This window comes from Cupressus sempervirens, chromosome 1 (assembly GCF_028749045.1).
Source record: "Cupressus sempervirens isolate cs-2001-9-10 chromosome 1, ASM2874904v1, whole genome shotgun sequence".
Taxonomy (NCBI): Eukaryota; Viridiplantae; Streptophyta; class Pinopsida; order Cupressales; family Cupressaceae; genus Cupressus; species Cupressus sempervirens.
Window position 1 is genome coordinate 137,645,308 of NC_143118.1, and position 14,925 is coordinate 137,660,232.

A 14,925-nucleotide genomic window follows, 5' to 3' on the forward strand; every position below is an offset into this window, starting at 1 on the left:
TAGGGCATAGACAACCCAAATTTAAGCCACCAATCTGAGTATGCATCAATAATGAAAGATCAATGGGAAAAAAAACCCATAACCAAGCTATAAATGTAACCTTTAAGTATAGACCGCTTACAACACTACACAACTTGTTGATCCAACAAGTCATCATACATATCCAAACCAAACACTGATAACCATATCATCATGAGACCAATCTAGAATATGATCTAAGTATAAAATGACATCTGTTAGAAGTTGTAATCTTTCCTTGGTGTGTTTATAAACCAATGTTAGACCTCCTTTCTTTATTGTTATAATATATTAGGATATAAACCAAGGTATCCTAATATATTTATTTTTGTCCTTTTTCCACTACATCGTATTTTGTCCTCTAGTGGAATATGTGAGGACAAATATTTATTGTAATTTTTAATTTAGATTATTTCTCCTTAAGAGGAATCTCGCACTTGGCCTCACACACTTATGAATGGTGGCATTCATAGACATGGAAGTTACATTCTAACTCCTCTCTCTCATCTCTATTTAAGAGATGACCCTCCTCTCTCATTTCTTATGAGATTTCTTCCTCTTCTCAATCATTGTATGAGCGATTGCTCTCTCTCTCTCTCTCTCTCTCTCTCTCTCTCTCTCTCTCTCTCTCTCTCTCTCTCTTTTCATGCCTCATTCATAATGTCACAAGGGGTTTCCTTTGCTTTCCCCTTTTCAAATATTTGTCTCATGGTGTTGGATCTTGAAGCTTTCTCTCTCCAATCTTATGGTAATATCTTTTCATGCATTAACTCACTTAGATTCTTTCCTGGTATTGCTTATTTATATATTTCTTTTTCCATTTCTAACATGGTATCAAAGTAGTTTAATCTTTGTTTTTGAGTGTTTGCATGAAGGTACAATTTGAAGGAGACACTTGAGAGAGATTTCACTTATTTCTTTTTTAATCTTCTTAAGTTGGAAGATATTAAATTTTTTTAGGGTTTTGCTGGTTTACCGCCAAACCCAATTAACTCCTGTTTGCTCTAATTTGTGTAGGTTTTGATATATTTAAAGATATCACACTCCTAATTTAATAGTATATTCTAGTACAATCTAATATATTTTTGAGAGAGTTTATTCTAATATATATATATATATATATATTTTAACTAATTTAGTTTAGTAGAAAAAATTTAGTGCCTAGCAAGGTCCTTGTAAGGGCACTTTGAAGTCCAGTGTTCGCCCTTCTTGCCTCAGATTCGACATACCATGAGCACTGCACTGCCCTTGGAGAAAGTAGAGAGAGCGTCAGTGCCCAATTTCATGTCATCCGCCTTGGAGCCCACCGGACAAGGCCATTCAAGTAGGATTTCCTCTGTGGAAACAACCGTGAGCCAATTGGAGGCATCCTCACTGGTGGCTCCCCCAAATTTGTGCCACTCCCACCGCTCAAGAGCGCACTTGTTGAGGCATGTTTTGGCCACCTTGCAGATGCGCGTTGTGGTGGTGCGCACTACCGTTTGCCTCTGGTCGTTGAACCTGTACTCGATCGTCTTTTTCTCACCATTCTCGTCTAGCCCTATGACTGTGGGAGGCGACAAAAGAAAGTCAAGGTCTTCATTGTCCTCCTCTTCTAGCTCCCCCCATCACAACCTACCTGATGTAACCCTTGTTTTTGATTTCTCCATCACCATCTGTGAACCAAAAGAATATAACACAATATCAAACCCCTTCAAAATTGCATAGCCATAACCATTGAGCTTGTTGATAGCCCTCTGGGCGTCCTCCCTGTTCATGAAATTAACAAAACCAAAGCCCCTGCTAACTCTCGTCTTCTAATCCATTGCCACGTACACACGTGTGATGTGCCCAAACGACTTGAACAACTCATGCAGTGGGGCTTGTTGTAGGGCAACTTGCTAAAATTAAAGGCTGTCGAGTTGTTGGTGCCACAAGTAATGATGAACAAGAGCAGTTTTAATTGGTAACATTTTTTTTTCTTCCTTTATTTAGATGTTGCAGTGTCTATTGTAATGTCTCTAACCTCTCTCTTCATTTATTCTTTTTTTCTAAATTTTTGTCTTTGTTGGTGGGCCCATCCTTAATATCTTCTCACTTGTGTTCACCTTGCATGGAGATTTTAACTAATAACTTATGCTTATTACTCTTCCAAATACTTCTTATTTATCTCAAATTATTCAGGTTTATGAGTTATCTTACACTATTGCCTTCATTATTTAATGATTTGATTTAATTTTACTATGTTCTATTGATCTATCTGCACATTGTTGCAGTCTTATGCTTTTATAGCATCTCTTTATGCTCATAGTAGCATTTCATTGTTTAATACCATTCTTTTATTATATATATTTTTTGTAAGTTACATCGGGAGCCAATTTATCAAGGTTAACTATGGTGGGCCCGACAGTTTTAAACTGACTCATAATTGCCTTATCTGGCCCATGGAGTATCCCTCCAACCTATAATTGGTGTGCACTTACTTCAATGGATTTTCCCTCCATTTGTTCGACTTTGTTCCTCAATGCAAGGATGATATTTTATGGGGATTTCCCATTCTAAACTCCTTCTCTCCTTGGTGTATGCTCCTAGTTGTGATTTATTCATGGTATGACTTCCTACTCTTTGCTAATTTTTTAGTGTATAGGTGACAAGGCTACCATATCTTGGAGCACTCCAATATTGGAGACTCTATTTGAGAAAGTTGTTTTGACCCATGTTGTAATATCCTCCTCTGATTTGAACTTTGACTTGTAGAAATTTAACTTAAGGAATATTGTCAAACACTTTGTATGCAAACTCATAAAGCTGATTTCCTCAATAAATTGCTTTCCAATGAGTAGATTTACGAACAACTATGAAGTGACATTAAAATGCATAATACCCATCATAACATTTTCACAAACACTTGGCACACATTCAACAATATATGAAAAATCTGAAAACTCTTTCAATCTGCTGATAAAGGGTGATTTTTAAATGTAGATGTGCACTTACAGCTGCCTTAAAGGCTACAACAACTATTCAGACTTGTATTCAACAATTATTATGCAAAGTATCAAAACTTGACAGAAGAAACCTGGAATTAGTTGCCGTAGTATTTTTTAGATGTAGTCGGCAGCCTTCCAAACTTCTAATCAGCCGAAAAAACAAGTAAACTTGATACCAACACTGTTCATGTTGTACTGTAGCAAAATACTGTTCATGCCGACTGTACCAAAAATACTGTTCATGCAACACTATAGCAATAACTAACTTCAGATCTGCACCTCAAACCCTTGTAAATTTCTTTATGTGAACGCCCCAAATGAAACCCAGTGTGTTTCCTGAAGTGAAAACACCATTGATCCTCCTGACTGTATCTTCCAACAGTGAAGAGAATGCTAGCAAAGAGGGATTCCGTCCTCCAAGCCCGATAATCAGATATTTAGCAACATAACATTAATCTTCATCCAAGCATACAAAAAAAAAGCTCTTCCATTTCTTTTATAGTGTTCTCACAAGAACTCAATCCTTCGTTTTCTCAATGTGGGATAAAACATAACTCCCTTTATGTACCTTATGTCTCCAATGTGTTATAAAAATAAAGGGAACTCTTTTAATTTAAATATTTTTGACAAACTATAGTCTATGCATTAATAAAGTTAAATATTTAAATTTAACTTTATAAAATGGCTTTATCAATGCATAACAAATCTTATCAATGATAAATAAGTTTTCCTGTCGATTTAAAACAATTACCATCGACATACCACTGTGACTAAATGTTCGGCCATATCCAAGATGACTTACTATAAATAGCAAGTATGCCCAAAGTTGCCTCAGAACCCCTCAGAAAGACCTGCAACTGAAACCGTCTAGGCCAAATGGCCTCTAAGCCCCTTTAATGTCCTAGTTAGCCTACGGGACTGTGGGAAAATATGCTAACGACAACATCATGCTATGAATGCTAGAAAGGGGACATTACAATCCGCCCTTCCCAAAATTGCTTTCCTCAAGCAATTTCAGCTCTGGATGCTGCAATATCTGCTCATTTTCCCAAGTAGCATCCTCGACAGGTAGGTTCGTCCACTTCACTAGATACTCCTTGATAGTCCTCCTGCGAAGCACCCTCTCCCTGGAGTCAAGTATGGCCTCGGGAACCAAGATAAGCTTTCCCTCATCATCAAGAGGTGGCAATACTACTGAAGGAACCACATTGTGACCCAATGCCTTCTTAAGGCGTGACACATGGAACACATTATGCACTTTACTGTCTGCAGGCAACTCCAACTCATAAGCTACTTCGCCCACTCTCCTGATTACTTTGAACGGTCCATAGTAGCGTGGTTTCAATTTCTCTGCTCCACTCTTCTTGAGAGAGGACTGTCTATACGGCTGTAACATGAGGTACACCATATCTCCCACCTCAAAAGACCTCTCAACCCTGTGCTGATCAGCATATTGCTTCTGCTGATTTTGTGCTTTTTGCAAATTTTCCTTCAAGGATAGCATAATGTCCTGACACTCCTGCAAAGTATCCTTGGCCTTAGGCACCCTGCTGTCCCCAAATAACAAATCCAAAAAATTAGGAGCATCATACCTGTACAGTGCCATAAAAGGGGACATTTGAATAGACATATGGAAAGAGGTATTATAGCAGTACTCCCCTAGATGTAGCCACTTCACCCAAGCCTTCTGCTCTCCTGCAATGTAGTTTCGAAGGTACCCCTCAACCCATTTGTTCACTATCTCTGTCTGCCCATCAGTTTGGGGGTGGTAGCTGGTAGTCAGAGTGAGCTCTGTTCCACATAACCTGAACAACTCCTGCCAAAAGTGGCTCATAAATCTGTTGTCTCTATCACTGACTATGCTCCGTGGTATCCCATGTAGTCTGAATACCTCTCAAAAAAATAGTTCTGCTATTTGTGCTGCTGAATATGTAGACAAAATTGCAAAGAAATGTGCAAATTTCATCAATCTGTCTACCACAACAAAGATACAATCCCGACCCTGTGCCTTGGGGAGGCCTGTGATAAAATCCATGGAAATTCTCTCCCACTTCTTCTTTGGTATGGGTAGGGGCTGTAGTAAACCACCCAAAAAAGAATGTTCCTGTTTGTTCTGCTGACACATAGGGCATTCCCTCACAAATTGAAGCACCTCTGATTTGAGTCCTTTCCAAGTGAAGTGCTCTCTCACCTGCCGATATGTCTTAAAGAATCCGGGATGTCCTGCCGTTGGTGAATCATGAAATGCCCTCAAAATCTTCTGCTTCATAGCAGACCCGGGTACTAAATAAATCCTTTCCTTGTAGATGATCGGATCATTTACGACAGTGTATCGACTATCTTGAATAGCTCCCTCAATAATGCTAGATGCCCAACTATCCTTAGCATATTCTGCCAAGATCATCTCTCTCCAATCATCCATGACTATCCCAACAGCAAGCAAATGAGGCCTTCTAGATAAAGCATCTGCAACAATATTTTTCTTCCCTTTGACATAGGCTATGTCGAAATCATAGGCCTGTAATTTACTCACCCATTTCTGTTGCCTATCATTAAGGTCCTTCTGTCCAAGGAAATGTTTCAAGCTATTATGATATGTTTTTACTGTGAACCGGCTTCCCACTAAGTACTGCCTGAACTTAGCTAGCGCGTGCATGATTGCTAGCATCTATTTGTCGTAGATGTTGTAGGTTCTCTCCACACCTTGTAATTTTCTACTCTCATATGCGATGGGATGTTTGTCTTTCATGAGAACAGCTCCTATTCCCTCTCCCGAGGCATCATACTGCAGCTCAAAGGGCCTGGTGAAATCTAGAATGGCTAAAACAGGACATGTACTCATCAGCTCCTTAAACCTGTCAAAACAATCCTGAGCCGTCTCTGACCACTTGAAACTATCTTTCCGTGTCAAATATGTAAGTGGCGCTGCTATCTGTGAAAATCCCTTCACAAATCTGCGGTAGAACCCACAAAGCCCGAGAAATCCCTTGAGTTGTGAAGTGTTCCTCGGTGGTGGCCAATCCAGAATGGCCCTGATCTTGTCTGGGTCAACCCGAACACTTCTTGCACTAATAATATGCCCTAGATAGAGCAACTCTGTCATCCCAAAATCACATTTACTCATCTTGGCATATAATGACTCCCTCTCTAGAATACTGAGCACTGTATCAATATGCTTCAAATGTTCCTCCCAAGTACGGTTGTACATCAGTATATCATCAAAAAATATCAACACAAACTTCCTCAACTGATCTCTGAACACTCTATTCATACAGGACTGGAAAGTGGCAGGGGCATTTGTCAACCCAAAGGGCATGACTAAGAACTCAAAATGTCCATAGTGGCATCTAAAAGCTATCTTCTCCACATCCACCTCTCTAACCCGTATCCGATGGTAGCTGGATCTCAAATCAATCTTGGAGAAGTAGCATGCACCATGCAATTCATCAATAAGCTCATCGATGCGCGAGATAGGGTATCGGTTCTTGATTGTCTTCTTGTTTAGCTCCCTATAATCAATGCACATCCTCATTGTACTATCCTTCTTCTTCACCAATACTACTGAAGAAGCGAAAGGACTTTTGGTTGGTCATATGTGCCCCATGTCAATCAACTCCTTAATTGCCTTTTCTATTTCATCCTTACATCTCTTCGGATGGTGGTAAGGTGTGATGATAACTGGCTTAGCCCCTTCCTCTAATTCAATAACATGCTTGATTCCCCTATCCGGGGGTCTCCCTGGAGGTATCTCACCAAACACCTTAGTATGTTTGGTTATTATTTTTTGTACATTAGGTGGATACTCTTGTTTATGCCGCTCTGTCATCTTAGGCATTACTCTAAACTCTGCTGCCCACTGCACCTGATCATGTCTAAAGAAACTCTGCATCCGCTTGAGTGACACCACTCGAAGTCTCCCATCTGGCAAACCTCTGAGCACTATCTTCTTACCATTTGCCTCAAACCTCATTTCCATTTTCTCAAGGTTAAATGTAAACTCTGCCAGAGACTTCATCCAGTTCATCCCAAGCACCATATCCTGATCACCAATGTTGACCACAAAGAAATCTCCTCTCATGTCATAATCTCCCAAATGAAGCTGCAAGTTGGAGATTTTCTTGGTACATTCAATTTTGAAGCCATCGGCAACCATCACCTTAAATCCCCTATGCTCCTCTGTATGTAGCCCTCTGCGTGTCACAAACTTCTCATCAATGAAGTTATGTGTCGCCCCTATATTAATGAGTGCCACAACTCTCTGTCCATCCAAGGTTCCCCTAACTCTGAAAGTGACGACCTCATATATACTTGACAACTGAGCTATCGTGCTATCACCACGTGCTTCCTCCTGTGAAGAACTATCATCATCTCCATCTGATTCGGATGACTGCTCTGAATCTGACTCTTCGGCTGAAAAGTACTCCATCTGCTTAGCTTTTGCTTTCAATGGACACTTATGTGACAAATCCCAAGGCTCCCTGCAATGAAAACAAAGCTTCTTCTTCTTGAGATCATTAAGCGTCTCATTGTCCAACCTTTTACTTTCCTCCTTAGCTGGCTGAACCTCTTTATGAAAAGGTTTCCTGTCCTTATCTTTCCTTGAAGGGAAACTCTTTGCCTGGAATTTATTTTTTGAAGATGAAGAGGAATCCATGTCACGAGCTTTCTTAATGGCTTCCTGCAAAGTGGGAGGGTTGAGAGCTTTAATCCACCCTCTCAACGGATTAGCTAACCCATCCATAAATAGAACTAGTATCCTCTGTTCAGATACATCTGTTACTAACACTGCAAGTTTCTAAAACTCTGAAATGTATGTTTCCAATGATCCCCACTAGTTAAGTTGAGCTAACTCCTTAAAATGGAGTTCTGGATCCTTCCTATCAAAACGGTCAATCAGCCTCTCTGTAAACTCCACATATGAAGTAATGTGTGCATGTCCCATAGTGACCATACCATGATGCCACCACTCGTGTGCTAACCCATCCAGATGAATTGTTGCATACTTAATAGCTTCTTCCTCGGGCATAGGGTTCAATTGAAAGTATGTGTCAATCTTTTGAACCCAAGCTCTTGCTGTAGACTTTCCTGAGCCATCATAATATGGTAACTCAAGTCTCCCTACTTTCTTCCGTAGCTCATAGCTCTGGTTCCTGTCATGTCCACGTGGCATATGTTTCATCTGCACATCCATATACTCCCTAAAGGTAATTGCAGCAGTAAAATTTGGCCCTCCGGCTTCCCAATCTCTCCTCAACTGGTCCTGTATATCAGTAATCTGGGGCTCTGGTACGAGCTGCTCTGGAGCTCTAGGAGGAAATGTAGGAATCATGGGCCTTGAACTCACTGTCCTAGCTCGCTGGGGTGCATGACCAAAATTGTTCCCAACTTGTTCATCTCCATTATGTGTCCCATCCTGATCATTTCCATTCTGATTGTTTCCTCCACCCATGTTAGCATTCAACCCCATTTAACGAGCCATCATCTGCATCATAAGATCCAATCTCTGATTCTGTTCCTGTGCCCTTTGTTCTGCTACTCGTTGACCCTGTACCAAGGTCTCTAATAATTGTAAGAATCTTTCCTCTCCAGGCTCTGGACCGGCATTCCCGCTTCCACCTAATCTTGTATTCCTGTCATCTCGGTCACCCATATTGCTGTCTTGATCAAAGAATACCTCCGCTGTGTCTGTATGACTGGATTCTATACCCCCCTGTACGGATGAACTAGACTGCTTGCTTTGCAGGTCTGAACTCCTACTTTGTCTTGCTCTGGTATTGTGGAAATTATAAGGCCCTTTCACATGCTCAAACATAAATGCTCTGATTTTAGTGTTTTGACATTTCATCAAACACTTTCCCCTCTATCCGCCAGTTCCAAATTTCCTATAAGACCTCCACAGGATGGCAGGACTTATAGCTCTGATACCACTGTAATATCCTCCCCTGATTTGAACTTTGACTTGTAGAAATTTAACTTAAGGAATATTTTCAAACACTTTGTATGCAAACTCATAAAGCTGATTTCCTCAATAAATTGCTTTCCAATGAGTAGATTTACGAACAACTATGAAGTGACATTAAAATGCATAATACCCATCATAACATTTTCACAAACACTTGGCACACATTCAACAATATATGAAAAATCTGGAAACTCTTTCAATCTGTTGATAAAGGGTGATTTTTAAATGTAGATGTGCACTTACAGCTACCTTAAAGGCTGCAACAACTATTCAGACTTGTATTCAACAATTATTATGCAAAGTATCAAAACTTGACAGAAGAAACCTGGAATTAGTTGCTGTAGTATTTTGCAAATGTAGTCGACAGCCTTCCAAACTTCTAATCAACCGAAAAAACAAGTAAACTTGATACCAACATTGTTCACGCCGTACTATAGCAAAATACTGTTCATGCCGACTATAGCAAAAATACTATTCATGCAGCACTATAGCAATAACTAACTTCAGATCTGCACCTCAAACCCTTGTAAATTTCTTTATGTGAACGCCCCAAATGAAACCCAGTATGTTTCCTGAAGTGAAAACACCATTGATCCTCCTGACTGTATCTTCCAACAGCGAAGAGAATGCTAGCAAAGAGGGATTCCGTCTTCCAATCCCGATAATCAGATATCCAGCAACATAACATTAATCTTCATCCAAGCATACAAAAAAAAAGCTCTTCCATTTCTTTTATAGTGTTCTCACAAGAGCTCAATCCTTCGTTTTCTCAATGTGGGATAAAAAATAACTCCCTTTATGTACCTTATGTCTCCAATGTGTTATAAAAATAAAGGGAACTCTTTTAATTTAAATATTTCCCACGAACTATAGTCTATGCATTAATAAAGTTAAATATTTAAATTTAACTTTATAAAATGGCTTTATCAATGCATAACAAATCTTATCAATGATAAATAAGTTTTATTGTCGATTTTAAACAATTACCATCGACATACCACTATGACTGAATGTCCGGCCATGTCCAAGATGACTTACTCTAAATAGTAAGTATGCCCAAAGTTGCCTCAGAACCCCTCAGAAAGACCTGCAACTAAAACCATCTAGGCCAAATGGCCTCTAAGCCCCTTTAATGTCCTAGTTAGCCTACGGGACTGTGGGGAAATAGGCTAACGACAACATCATGCTATGAATGCTAGAAAGGGGACATTACGCATGTTGATCTTTTTCCTCATGGCAATGATGTTGCTTGTCCATGATGGATTTCTTATCTGAAGGTAATATGTTGTTACTTTTCATAAACCCTTCCTTTGGTCAACATCGGCAATAATTCTTGGAAAAATTGTAACTTGAATTATTTGGTGCTTGAGGCACATGTTCTACTTATTTATTATTGTCTCTCTTATATTTCTTTGATAAATATACAATGTGATAATGTTTTGCATTCTTTATTGCCTAGATCATGGGTCATGTAGGTGATGGAGTCGCGACCCATTCACTTGTAGTAGGATGACTCATTAGTGGACTGTCTATATCCATGTGATTGATGCAATGTTGATGCAGGTTTCATTAGTTGGCCTCGTCTGTGGTCGTTTGTGCATTAGTATGTTCCTTTCATGAGAGATTTATTGCATCTATTATGATCATTTTGAGCTTATGACTTATTTTAGATATCATGTTAACTCCATTGCATGTTGGTGAACACGTTCATTTATCCTCATCTCTCTTAGTTCCTCCTAGATTAAATTATTATAACTTCATTTTTTTACTGACTTGTCCATTCAATGTAATTCTACTTGTGGATAGTTGTCTTTACTAACTTGTCCATTCAATGTAATTCTACTTGTGGATAGTTGTCTTGTTTTTTGTTGTCATTTTTTTCTAGGTGATCCATCAAGGAACCTTCTCAATTTTTCAAATATGAAGATGTGTCAATGCTTCCACTTGATCACATTCAAAGGACTCATGTACTTCTCTTGGATTTGCAAATGTACCATATGGCTTGAATATAATCAAATTACTTCATATTGAAGATTAAGTTGCAGATTATTGTAAATTATGGGTTTAACACCCCTTCATATAATTACCCCAAGTAAAGATTAAAGGGGGGTGTTAGAAGTTGTAATCTTTTCTTGGTGTGTTTATAAACCAAGGTTAGACCTCCTTTCTTTATTGTTATAATATATTAGGATATAAACCAATGTATCCTAATATATTTCTTTTTTGTCCTTTTTCCACTACATCGTATTTTGTCCTCTAGTGGAATATGTGAGGACAAATATTTATTGTAATTTGTAATTTAGATTATTCCTCCTTAAGAGGAATCTCACGCTTGACCTCACACACTTATGAATGGTGGCATTCATAGACATGGGAGTTACATTCTAACTCCTCTCTCTCATCTCTATTTAAGAGATGACCCTCCTCTCTCATTTCTTATGAGATTTCTTCCTCTTCTCAATCATTGTATGAGTCATTGCTCTCTCTCTCTCTCTCTCTCTCTCTCTCTCTCTCTCTCTCTCTCTCTTCTTGGGCTTTTCATGCCTCATTCATAATGTCATAAGGAGTTTTCTTTGCTTTCCCCTTTTCAAATATCTTGTCTCATGATGTTGGATCTTGAAGCTTTCTCTCTCTTATCTTATGGTAATATCTTTTCATACATTAACTCACTTAGATTCTTTCTTGGTAAATTGCTTATTTACATATTTCTTTTTCCATTTCTAACAACATCAAATCTTAAATCTCCAAACATACAATATCATAAACTCACAATGTTACCATAGTCAATATATACCATAAACTGTTCAGATTAATATATCACCAAATAAACTATGCCAAACCTACACCAAATCTAAACCAATGTGTAAATATTTTCAAGAGCTTTCCATTGACTACTTGAATTCCTATATTCGACTTCGTATGCCCAAGTTATGCACTAATTTGTGCTTAAAATAAACAATATCTGAATTTTAGGCTCTTAAAACCTGACAAAATCTCAAAATCACATAACCAAACCTACACCAAGTTGTAGTGCTCTGAATTATCTTTCCAATGCCCATAAGAAGTCTAAAATTCAATATCCTAAGAGAAAGTTATGGTTGTTTTACTAAGACAGTCTTTTTACCATTTTCACTATGATTTTTTATATTTTTTTTGTGACGAAAATTCTGACGGGATAAAATTTGACGACCATCACAGGCTGAAACTTAAAAAAATTCTTTCATTTTCTTTGACCATGGCCAATCTAAGACATATTATATATCAAAATTTATGGAAATGTCAACCCGAATCCAATGGTTGGGTTTGTTTTTACCCAGGAGGTTATTTTTACAAGCTACCCACTAAAACTCTCATTTAAATGAAACATCCAAAAAATCCTTTTGTCCAACAATTTCACATGCCCAAATCTACCAATATCCCATCATAAAAACAAACCCAAAACCCTCATATCTACAATAAACAACTCACATATCTTGTCCTTTCTTTTATCTTTGCATGCATTCCCATGGATTCAATCTAAGATTATAACAACACATAAAACCTTTCTCTAATACCACATGTAAGGAAACTTGTAAGAAATAATATAACTGTTTCCACATAACCCATAATAGATCTGAAATAAACACACAATTGAAATCCACATGCAAGAGAATAGATAACATACTCACAAAAATGTGACACAAGATATATCCTAGGAAACCCTCATTGAGGGAAAAACTCAGCCTCTAAAAGCATCCATCACCATGTATTATTCAACAAAAAAATACCATTGCAATAAAATTATGGAAGCCTTCAAAGCCATAGCTACCACCGAGCAATGTATGTGAACGAGCATGAATCCACACATCCCATGCCATGCTTCTAACCTTCACAAATGTTCCCTTGGCTAACCTATCAAGCCTTGTTCCCTCGACTCTTTCCCTTTTTGCCTTTTGTCTTTGCCTTTTCTCACACCAACAACTATCCTTGTGGTTGTTTATATAGTAGCAAGTCCCACAAAACCACTAAGCAGTATTACATAAACCATGTGCTACCTGACCCATTGACCCCACATTTAATATTAAAATTTTAATTCTTTTTTCCAAAATTAAATAATTACATGAAATGGTTGGTGCAATTCAATATTCACTAATTACACTTACTTAAGCTTACTTAGGATAATGCATTTCATAGTAGTTTGCGATTGAGATACATAGGAATTTGCACCTCAAATTAACACATGGTGTAGGAGAATTCCACTTTAGGTGGTTATAGTTGTTATCTCATTCCACCTTTAGTATACTTATCACATTATCATCCTCATCATTGCACATACTTCATTGCATAATGGAGGATGACCCACCTTTTGTGGACATGTGATTCCACCTTGTGTGGGTGATATCTTATCTTCTCCTTATCATTCTCTCTTATCACCTCTCCTATATAAGGAGGCCTATTATGTACATTTAAAATAAATCCATTGGTGTTTCAATCAAGTCCATTATCAATAATAGCATTCTTGCATCTTCATGCAATTGTCTTGTCAATCTCTTGTGGAAGTTATCTTGGTCTTTCATTTGATCCTAGGGGTGTTGTAGAGTCACCTAAAACTCTAACTTGATATTAGAGTTCTCAAGGTGTGAAGACCTTTTCTCAAGAAGTATAATCTTGGTTTGACTCATTGTTGGTGCAACATTTGGCAATCTAGACATCACAGTTTGGAGGAGATTTTGGGAGTCCATTTTGTGACCTTCTATTGTAGGTGAAAATTAGAGCTTGCTGGTGCAAATCAGAGGTTGGCATCATATACAAGAGGTCCAAAAACTCCTAAAATAAATTTTTTTTCATCCAAATCGGACATTTGAGGCCAAATCTACAACCATTTGATTTTTGAAGGTGCAGCGACAATGTTTAAAAAATAATAATTTCAAAGGCGATTTTCAAATAGCAATATCTTCCTCATATGGACTCCTTTTTCTGAGCAATTTTTTTTCTTTTTTTTTTGGGGTAGAATTTTATGATCTACATAGTGGTGTAGGTGATTTTGAATCTCTATCTCTGAGTTTTTTGAAAAATTGCAAATCCCATTTTTTGCAACTTCCAAGGCTTTGTTTGGGCACATTTGATAACATTTTTAGGTGCAATTTTTTTTAAAGTGCATGATTTTTTCTCTACTTTCCAGATCTATAATTAGATTTCAGTGATTTGGAGTGGACATATCACTTTCAGAAATAGGTCTTTTTGGCTATATTTGCACTTGGTGAATACTTGGATTTCAATTTTTTTAATTAAATTAGTAATTTGAAGGAGGTATCAATTTATTTCAATCATTCTTTGATTCATTATGGATTTTTCAAAAGTTCTATTACCCACTCCATATAACTATCATGAATGGAAACAAGCCGTTTCTAATTAGTTGATGAGTATTGGATTGCTTAGAATTATTCTTGGACAGGATCTAGAACCAACTATAGGTGTTGTAGAAAGATGGAAATGGTTTGATAGAAGGGATAAAGCACTTGGCTCTCTTAGATCTACTATCTTCAATCATTTGTTATATCATATTGCATCCTGCACACATCCTCATGATGCCTGGACAACACTGGAAGGAATCTTTGGTAAACTTGATAGAATAAGAAAATTTAAATTGGAGAATGAGATTATAGGTCTAAGTCTATGTGATTTTGACAATATTCAAGATTTTTTCTCTAAGTTCAATTCCATTAGATTGGAGCTTTCTAATTGTGACATTATTAAAGATGATAAGCAATTGATATTATCTATTCTTTCCAAGCTAGGTCCTAAATATTCAATCTTTGTTTCCACATTCTATGCTACTATAGATGCTCTTGGTAGTGCATACAAAATGCCTTCTCTTGATGAATTTGTAGCTCAGCTCATAAGGGAACAAGCAAAGTTAGCACACATGGGTCAATTGAAGCCTTTAAAGCATCAAGCATTGGTCGCAAATGACTCCTCTCTAAAGGCTTCCAAAGG

At 37.8% G+C, this 14,925-nt stretch overlaps 1 pseudogene; it reads right to left on the bottom strand.

Moving 5' to 3' along the window:
- Nucleotides 1-1,172: 1,172 nt before the first annotated feature.
- On the bottom strand, nt 1,173-1,673 carry LOC149576559 (uncharacterized; annotated as a pseudogene).
- Nucleotides 1,674-14,925: the final 13,252 nt, after the last annotated feature.